The 10566-nt window shown below is 35.0% G+C and overlaps 1 pseudogene; it reads right to left on the bottom strand.

The window, feature by feature from the left end:
* Window positions 1-5936: 5936 nt before the first annotated feature.
* Window positions 5937-10086, bottom strand: LOC132271256 (putative pentatricopeptide repeat-containing protein At1g12700, mitochondrial; annotated as a pseudogene).
* Between the last annotated feature and the right edge of the window lie 480 nt (window positions 10087-10566).

The raw sequence follows: 10566 nt of genomic DNA on the forward strand, positions 1-10566 counted from the left end.
AGTTTCCTACAAACTTAAGATCAATTAATTCTGAGAGAACTTTAAAAACCTGAAGTTCCAACTTTTTAAAAAGTTTTTGCTTAATTTAATTAGTGCATTCACTCTATTAAATTGAAGTACAAATTTTATTTTTACATTATCAAGAAACACCAGTCAAACATCCGCTACTCTAAAACACAAAGAAGTACTACTATATTATAGTCCTTAGTGAATTGAAACACATAAAAACGTACTGCTAGACTATAATTTATTTTTATGTATTTATGTGAATAGAAACCCATAAAAACGGTTTTATTTTAAAAATTATGCTTTTAACTCGTTTAGTAACTAAAAACACACTTTTAAAATGTTAGAGATTTTATTATCAAACTAAAATTTCTAACTTTTGAAACTGGTTTTATATTTTTGGTAATTGTTTTTTCTTACAAAAGTTTATTCTTTTGAATTTTAATAAAGAGAATGATGTAATCTGTTCTATGGCCTGGCTATATGCTAGTGTTGTAGGTAAAACCTGGCAAATCAAAATGTTGAGTGGTTCTATTGGTCATATTTGACAAAACTTCCAGAATGTAGCGAGTCACTTCTTTTTAGGTTTCACAAAGCATGTCCATTTGGCACCTTTTTGTATAAACGGTAATGTAAGGCTCTGGTTGATACCATAAAAACTTCATGATTATATTTATTTACGAATGTTTGATAGTTGAATTTTTGTATCAATTTATCAAGATTGTAATATAGTGGTATATGGTTCTATTTCAAAGAGATAATTGAATGAATATATTTTTTGTAAATGTAAAAATAAAATTTCTGCTTCAATTTAATTGAATGAATGCACTGATTAAATTAAAGCAGAGCCTTCTAAAATGTAGGAACTTCAGGAATTTAGAGTAGTCTCAGAATTAATTAATCTTCACAAGGATAAATATATGTATATATATATTAGAAACCATGGACGAACCTACATGGCCCAATGGGTTCTATGGAAACGTCCATCGCCACTGACATAGGTCTAAGAAGTACTTTATTTTTTAATTATTTTTTACAAAAAAACTCACACACCAATTTTATTTCGCTAAAATTGAACTCTTAAACCTATTTTTTTTTTTTTTTTTAAAAAAGGTAAATGATAAGCCTAGTAAATCTTCACGTTTAAAGCCTGAGCATTATGTAGTGAAATAAATTAGGGTTTGTTTGAAATGTGTTATGATATTATTTTTCTAATATTAGTTTTCAAATTTGGACTCATATCATGTTTGAGACCGTTGATATTGGTTTAGAATAGTTCATAACATATTAGATTTTTTAACCCAAACCCATATCACCATGGTAATATTGTGTGTTTTGATATTGCGGGGAGAAAACTAAAGCAAATTTCTGAATTTAATTCTCAAAACAAATTTTCGTTACCAAACATGGTTTCGATTTCTACCCAAAACACTCATACAACAAAATAGTTGTTTTGGTATTGACCAAAAATATAATGTCTAAAACATATCCCATGCCAAACCAAACGGGCCCAGTATTGTAAATTGTGAGCATATTCTCTCAATAATTTATATGTTTTGTTGCAATTTTTTTAATGTTATTTTCTTAATATATATTTTTAGCTATGAAAGTTATGGCTACAAATGACCTGAGCCGAGCTTTGGGTTGTTCGGGCACGGCTCGTCATCTCCAAGGAAGTGCTCGGGCTCGGCTCGTGTTCGGGCGAGCTTGGGCTACCTGAGCTAGGACTCGGGCTCGATAGAATTGCGAAGAGCTCGGGTTGGGCTGGGCTCGGCTCGGTTACATACCTTATAATCATAATCCAAGAAACATCACATTTCTTTCATGAAATCTGATCGGAGATGGTCTCTTCCATGAAATCCGATCTCCACCTCTAACAAAAATGACAAAGAAGAAGAAGAAGTCTCCACCTCTAACAGAGAAGAAGAAAAAGAAATACAAACAAACTTTCAAGATCGAAATCAAACCTTACAAGAGTTTAGGGACTTGATTTAGAGATATATTCCACTGCCTGAACTTAAAGGTGCATTTGAGAGAGACGTTGAGATCCGTTTGAAGGAGAGAGTGAGAATGGTGCTGCCGTTGTTTGTGGGAGTATCTAAAGATCCCTTGCCACTGCTGCTGCTGCTGGAGACTTCTTATTTTTAGGGTTATACTTATCTTTTTAACTTAAAGCAAATCAACGGCTGAGAAGATGAACCAATATTTAATGGCTGAGATATAGTTTTATTTGAATGTGGGTTAAAGTCTTATAATTCTTTAGGCCATTACTTGAATTGGGCCAAACTTACATTCATATGGACCAAACCTTTTAAATGTAAAATTGTAATATAAATGGGCTTTCTTAACAAGCTTGTTCACGAGCCTAACGAGCCGAGCTCAAGGTTGCTCAAGCTCAGCTCGTTTACTAAACGAGCTTGAAAATCGGGCTCGAGCTCGGCTTGTTTACTAAATGAACGAGCTCGAGCCGAGTTTTTAACAAGCCAAGCCTGGTTCATTTGCAGCCCTAATGAAAGTTAATTGACTTCACAAGTTTGGTAAAAAGGATATTACAAGAAACTAAAAATGATTTTATTAATAATGAACTTGTGAAGAAAAGCTAGGAATGGAGCCTATTATAAAATTGGAGAAAGTAAATTTACGTACAATATAATCAAATTCTACAAAACTCAATAATGCATTAGCCTGATAGGTAATTAAAAAATAGGCCGACCGAAATAGAATGAAGTAATTAAAAGACATTTTAAAAAATTAAGAATAACACTTCTATCCTGTGCCGGGAGGATGTAGTTCATCCTCCCCATTGACGTGCTCCAATGAAATTACAACAAGTGTCTAAAAATAAATATAAAATTAAATTGGGTATTGCCGATTTATTTTCGGGTATAACCCATTTGTATTTTGTCTTCTATTTATTTTTTCCTTCTCATTTGGTTTGCCGTCTACGCCTTCTTCCTCTTCCCTGCCACTGACGTCTGGACCACCGTGGTTGACGGCATCACTTTGGCCTCGTCGATTTTCAAACTCCAGCCTCCTGGATCGACCTCTCCACAATCAGCCGCCACAGTAGCACTACCACTGAAGGGCGGCAACATCACCACCAACGGCAGAGGCAGCAACACCATTCTCATTCCTCCCCACAAAATTTATATGCTAATCCACTAGAACAAAGAATCGAAACCCAAAAGCCAGAGGCTCTTTAAAACAACAAAGAATCGAAACCCAAAATCCTTCAAAACTGTAAATCCACCAATGGTACACTCTCCATCTCTTCTTCACACCCAAACACTTCCATACCTTTTCAATACCCTAAACTACAGAACCTTTTAATAAAAAAAAAAAATTACAGAACCTAAATCCTTCCAACCCTAGAAAAACACCATCCCAACTCCCCCTCAACCTTAACATCTTCCTATTATTCCTCCTCCTTTTGTCCCGCTGTTGTTGTCTTCGTTGACGCCTCAATCCCAATCGCAATCCAATCACTGACGCCGAATCCACTTCTCAGTTGGATTCGAATCTCTAAATGGCCCGAGGAGAAGACTGAAGAGAAAGAAGGAAATAATAAAAATAATAAGATAAATTACACTCAGACCTCCTAAGGTTAGGTCATTTTTCACCTATTTGAAGATTTTGGTTTTAACTTTTACTTACACCCTAATTTACTTTTTGGGCTTTGACACATATGAATTCACCCTTTTACCCTTAACTTTTTAATACAATTTAATAAATAAAAAAATCTATAATTCTAAATGACAAAACTACCCTAATTACTCAAAACACACCACAAGGAAAATTTCCTATTAAGTCCACTTTTTAGATATAAAGACAAACAAATCTTATAAAATTTTAAAAAAGACAAGAAAATCCTATTTTAAAAAATATTTCCAAATAAGTTCACAACACAATATATTATGATTTTTTTTTCAATTATTACTCTTTCCAAATGCTATCTTGCACTCTCCCCAAACGAGTAACACTGTATAGACCCACAACGAGAAGGATGTGAACGGTGAGCAGTGAATTTGCCGAAGAGAATCAAGGAGGACTCCTCGACGGACGGCGAGCAAGGGTGACCGTGAAGAGGACGGCTGCCGGAGATGTTCCGACGACGGACTCTGGCTAAGAGGGACGTACGGACTCCGAGGCACTGAACTGCGGTGCACTTGAACTGACCAGCGACAATGTTCTTAGTGGCGAACATGAGGACTGCAGCGACGATGATGGCGAGCGAGGTGTGCTAGGCGGTAAGTGGGTATGTTCGGCGTGAAGCTTGTATGTATGCCGGCAGTGGATGACTGCGGTGGAGCGGTGGCGGCTGCTTTGGAATGCCGGCTGGAAGTGGCGAGCTCGGATGATTGCAGCGGCGATGCAAGTACCCGGCGAGAATGAAACGAAAGGAATTATCTGCTGTGACCGGCGATGCGTGAAGCTCGTGTGTATGCCGGAGAACGTTGACAATAGAGGACGGCGGCATGCTTGTGATTCAAACCCAGAATACACAAAATACCCATTTGATTTATATGTATATACATCCCAATTAATAAAATCCAATCAAACCCAGAACATCTATTTAGTTTATATGTTTATTCATTCGTGTACATATATGTAGAGAGAGAAGATGGGTGTTCTTTTGTATTGGATTGAGTTGAATTATTAACTTTTTTTTGCCCCTTTTTGTGTGATGGATGGATTATGGATGGATGAATTGGAGTCAATGGATGGTTGAATTAAATAGATCAAAAGGACAATTAAAGGTGTGCTGTCATTGATGGATTATTGGTTGGCTCTTAGGCTTGTTCCGATCAATCCTTTTGACAATTTCATCGGAGCAGCTAGGTGTTAGAAGAAGAAGTCGCCGGAAAACATGGAGCTAGCCGGAGAAGGGGGGAGAGTTGTTGTAGGACTGTTAGTTATTTAGGACACTGCTAGAAAGGGTAATAATGTAAAAAAAAAATCATAATTTACATGAGCTAAACTTATTTGGAAATATTCTTTTTCCTCTTTAGAGCTAAAAAGTAAGACTTAATAGGAAATTTTCAAAAAATAAGAGTATAGCAAAGGTCATTGTCAAAGAAGGAAAATAATATAAAAAAAAAACAAAAACAAAAACGAAGGCACGGTTATATGGTTGCATGCAAACAGTTGCTTGTAAGGTCACTTTGGGGTATTCTTGTCATGAAAAAATTGAGAGGCATTTTTGTCATAAAAAAAAATATATTTTTAAGTCAATATGTGGTCAAAATGGTAGAATAATCATTTTATACCTAAAAGCACTTTGACATCACTACAAATTGATATATGAGGTGTAAGTAAAATACGAAATCACTTACAAATATGAGTAAAAATTAAAATTAAAATTTTCATATAGTTGATAAATGACTTAATTTCAAGGAGTCTGAGTGTAATTTACCTAAAATAATAATATACAGATGGATTATACCCTCCAAAAATAGATGAGCAATACCTAATTTAATTTTATACTTATTTTTTAGACACTTGTTGCAATTTCATTCGACCTCTCCTCCTTGCACAAGATGGAAGTACTATTAAAAAATTAAATAGAAGAGAATACAACGTGCATGATAGCAAATAATGAAAAATAAAGAATTTATATAACCAACATCATTCATAGGGAATAAATGCAAGGACGGTCACGATGATGCATCATGCTTCAACTTTGGTGATCATTTATTAAACTTATACTTCTTGATTACTGTTATAGAGAGAGTACCTTATATTCCAATTCTAGAAATTATTGTATACATAATTCTTTAAAATTTTAAATATGCCCCTCCTCAACTTTAAAAAATTTCATTTTTATATGTATAATTCTTTAAAGTTTTAAAATTTCTCCCTGCCAACTTTAAAAAATTTCATTTTTATATGTATAATTCTTAAAAAATTCAAAATTTACCCCCTCAACTTAAAAAAAATTCATTTTTGTACGTGTAATTCTTCAAAAAAATTAAAATTGCCCTGCCTCAAAAACATTTACTGCACTGTGCCCCCTTTGGACATAATTTCTGGCTCCATCGCTAGAACCAAAACATACACGAAGTACATCTACAAGAATTGTAGCTTTCAAATATCACTCGTTAAAGTTATATTGAGCCTTCTAGTTTCTTTATTTATTTTTTATTGAATCTTCTAGTTTCTGTATTTACTTTTTCAACATTAAGAACTAAGCTCCGTTTAAGTTTCATGACATACTTGAATAGAATGTAATGTTTATTCAAAAAGTACCAACCAAAAAAAAACAGAGCGAAATATAGATGCTTGGTTATAAGAACAAGGAAACTAAACTTTGTCACCTTCCTTTTTTTTTTTTTTTTTTTACCAATAAAATTAATATGTTTATGTACTAACTACTCCACTATCTGTGTTACTATATGTAATTTTATAACACAAATGATAAAGTTAGGGCTCGTTTCGCAATAGTTTCTATTTTGTATTTTCAAATCACACGAAGCAGAAGAAAAGTTTTTGTTGTGCTGTGATTTATTTTGACAATGTTTCAAGAAAATAATAATAATAATAATAACAAAAAGTTCCAAATGGACTTGCTTTATGAAACCTAAAATGAAGTCACTTGCTACATTCTGGATGTTTTGTAAACCATGACCAATAGAACTATTCAACATTTTGATTTGCCAGGTTTTACCCACAACACTAGCATGAATACCCCAAACACTGGCTATAGAACAATTCCATATAAACATTCTAAAAGTCTAGCTATGCAGTCACTCCAATCTCAGTTGACATTTGCATGACATGACCCTATAAATATTCAACTATTCTGGCACACCAAAGGAGGAAGTAACTCTCCCACAAATTCACTACCCAAAGCATTAATTCGGTGTCGTTCGAGAGCTAAGATAATGGAATCAAATATCTGAAAGTGCGAATAACAACTTCTATAAACACCTGAATATAAAGTAAAGGGTGCATCTGAGAATTCAAAACAATTTCTTCTGCTTTTACAAGAAAATAACATCTAAAAGGTCTGATGGATTCGAAAGAGGTGCCTTGTTTTTTTCTTCCCCTTAATGGGATGGTTATAATATTGACATCAAGAAAGGAAAATGAAGTTGATGAGGTGCCATTCTTGAAACATCCCGACATACAAAGGCAGAGCAGATAAGCATACATTGTTTGGTAAACTTGCCTCTCTTTGGGATCATTCCTATATGCTTAAGCAGCAATTTTGCTTTCTTCAGATTCACCAAGCCACCTTCCTTATCCCATCTATCTACCAGTTTCATACAAATCCCTCCGGCATAATTCTCAAGTTCCCAAACATCACCCAACTATGTAAGGCTCTCTCCTTCATACTTGTCATGGAAAAATAATTTCACCCATAAAACATGAACAAGACACTGATGCAAGCATCAATAGGCCATACATACACCACACTACAAGGCCAACAAAACATGAAACTTCCACCAAACATTTGAAAACCCAATATAGATCACAGAAACTTATTGAGCATCTCCAAAACTGACTCATCCAATCCACTATTATTTGATAAATTCAACAATAGGGTCATAGTACATGCATCTGCAGAGAATCCTTTCTCAACCATTTCTTGAAGAAGTTGCATTGCCCTTAACGTCTCATTGTTTCGAAGAAATCCCTGCACAATTATATTGTAAGTGATACCATTGGGTGAGCAACCACTCTCTTCCATTTTCTTGAGCAACATGTTTGCTTCGCTTAACAACCCACCATTACAAAGGCCATTGATCATGATATTATATGTGTGAGCATCAGGTTGCAACCTTTTGGAAGAAAGACCATAAAAGAATTCCCTTGCACCTTTAATGCTTCCAGCTTTGCACATACCATCAATAAGGATGTTGTAAACCACAATATTAGGATGCAGTCCACTTTCTTCCGTCTCTCGAAACAAGGCCATTGCCTCAGCAAGACATTGGTTCTTACACAATCCATTTAACAAAGTAGAGTAGGTCATAAGATCAGGATGTCGGCCATGGGCTTGCATCTCATTCAGAAGTTGTTGCGACTAGAGGTTTTCCAGCATGGCAAAAACCACCTATAAGCGTGGTGTAAGTAACAGTATCAGAAACCAATCCCATTAGAGAAATTTCATGAAAAAGGCTTAGAGCCTCAGTCATTCTTCTTTTCTTACAATACCCATTAATCAAGATGTTATAGCTATGAACATTAGGTACACAACCCCTAGCAACCATCAAATCAAATATCTTTTTTGCCTCGTGAATTTTGCTTTGCAAACAATATCCATCCATCAGTGCACTGTACGTGACTGTATTAGGCTCCTCGCCTCTTTAAATCATCAATTCAACTATTTCTGCAGCTTCTGTAACCTTCCCTTCCTTACAAAGTGCACCCACCAACATATTGAAGGTTATTACATTGGGTTTGATATTTCGGCTCACCATTTCATTCAACAACCTTGTAGCCTCTTTCCACTGGTTTGAATTGCATAGACTATGGATCAAGGAGTTGTAAGTAACAACATCTGATGAAATCCCTTTACGGATCATTTCTGAAAAAAGTTGGAAAGCCTCAGCTACCAGTCTATCCTTACAAAGACTGTCAATGATCGGGCTAAAAACAAATACATTGGTTTCCCAATTTCTCTCTTCCATCTTCTTAACCAATTCAATAGCTGCGCTGGTGTTCCCTGTTTTGCACAACCCATTTATAATGGTTCCACAAGTAACTTTATCAGGTCGAAATCCTTTTGCCCCCATGTCATTAAACAACTCTACTGCCTGACCTATTTTATCCTCACTACAGAGTCCCCTCATCAAAGTGTTGAGCTTTGTACAATTCACTTCATAACCAAGCTTCAAAGTTCTCCCCAGAATAGAGAAACCCAAATCGACCCGATTCAAATGGCAGTAGCAATTCATCAAGATGCCCAGAGTATAAGCGTCTGGCTCAGCCATTCCTAAGGATTTCATTTGCTTAAGCAAAGAAATTGCAGTGGTGTAATGTTTCATTCTGACAATGGCCCCTAACAATTGATTAAAATGCACAATTGAAGGAAGAGGTCGCATTTGAGACATTTGATCGAACAATGCGAGTGCATCGTCAAGGTTAGTGAAATCAAATCTACTTTGATTTCTCAGAGAATCAATATACCCGGTTCGACTACTCATATTGTGAGGGTTTCGATCTTTACCAGTTTGGGAATGAAACGAAGCCCTTAAATTATCATTAGCAAATGGATAATCAATGAAGAAAATCAAACAATGCTCAAGAGAAGTTGAAGACTTACAGGTAGCCTTCTGGAAAGTGACAGCAGCACCATATCTAAAATTTGAGTAGGCAATGACACTTCTTTTCATCATCTTTCAGCTCCTCTATCTCTCTCTATGTGTGTGTGTTTTTATCTAATAGGAAGTCACCTGAAGCTGCTTGCCTATTTTGTTATTGGGACATCTTTCAGCGCGATAATGAAGTTTTTTTTTGTTTCCATATAAAAGTAACAGTAATAATAATGGAATTGTGTGGTATTACATATTATATATATATATATATATATATATATATATATATATATTTGATTATATTATTATTAAAAAAATATATATTTTTAGGGCAAATCATTTCAGCCTCCCCAATCGCCTCCATCTCTATTCTCGTTCTCAACTCTGAAATTGCCCCCTGCGCGTGCAACTGCAAACTACAAAATCAACAAGAATCAGAAGTACAAAAAGTTTGACTGGGTATCTTATCATCTCGATCAATCCACAGTACTCAACACAGACAAGACAAAATAACCAACCAAGAACCTCCTCCTCCTCCTCCTTTCTCTCTCTAACCCGATTCCTCTGCCCTTGGATACTTGTAATAGATCCCCTTTTTCTCTAAATCCATAAGAACCAAAAATCACAAAGAAATTTACGCAAGAGAGAAACATTAGCTTGATTTGTTGTTTCTCTCTACTTTCTCTCTCTAACCCCCTCCTCCGCCGTCTGCAGATCTAAAAAACCACGTTTGATACTAGTAATAGATAACCTTTTCCTCTAAATCCATAATAAGAATAAAAAAAGAATAACATAATTTATTTAGAGAGAGAAAGAGAAAGAGAAAGAAGAGAGAGGAGAGATAAATGAGAAAATAAATTAATTTTTTTATAAAGAGAAAGAAGAGAGAGGAGAGATAAATGAGAAAATAAATTAATTTTTTTAAAATAAATTAATTTTTTTATAAAGAGAAAGAAGAGAGAGGAGAGATAAATGAGAAAATAAATTAATTTTTTTAAAAAAAATTTTATTTTGGGTTTTGGGTTGAGTTCGGGTTGCGCCCGAGGTCAATCCAAATATGTCTGGATTTTGACAAAGCTCAATCCGAACATAAACCTGATTTGTGAATATAAGTCCCAATTTCAAAAATTTTGGATTGGGCTGGGTTAGTCTGCCCAAGTTGCAGCCCTATGCATGAATATGAAATTAATGATAAAATTGACACTTTGTAAAAAAATTAAGTGCATTGCTTATTTATTTTTCATCGGTAAAAAATACACACTACTCACGCTTACCATCCACTTTAGAAGGTAGAGGAAAT

Source organism: Cornus florida, unplaced genomic scaffold (genome assembly GCF_030987335.1).
Source record: "Cornus florida cultivar Cherokee Brave unplaced genomic scaffold, ASM3098733v1 CherokeeBrave_3.0.0_Hap2_Chr08, whole genome shotgun sequence".
NCBI lineage: Eukaryota > Viridiplantae > Streptophyta > Magnoliopsida > Cornales > Cornaceae > Cornus > Cornus florida.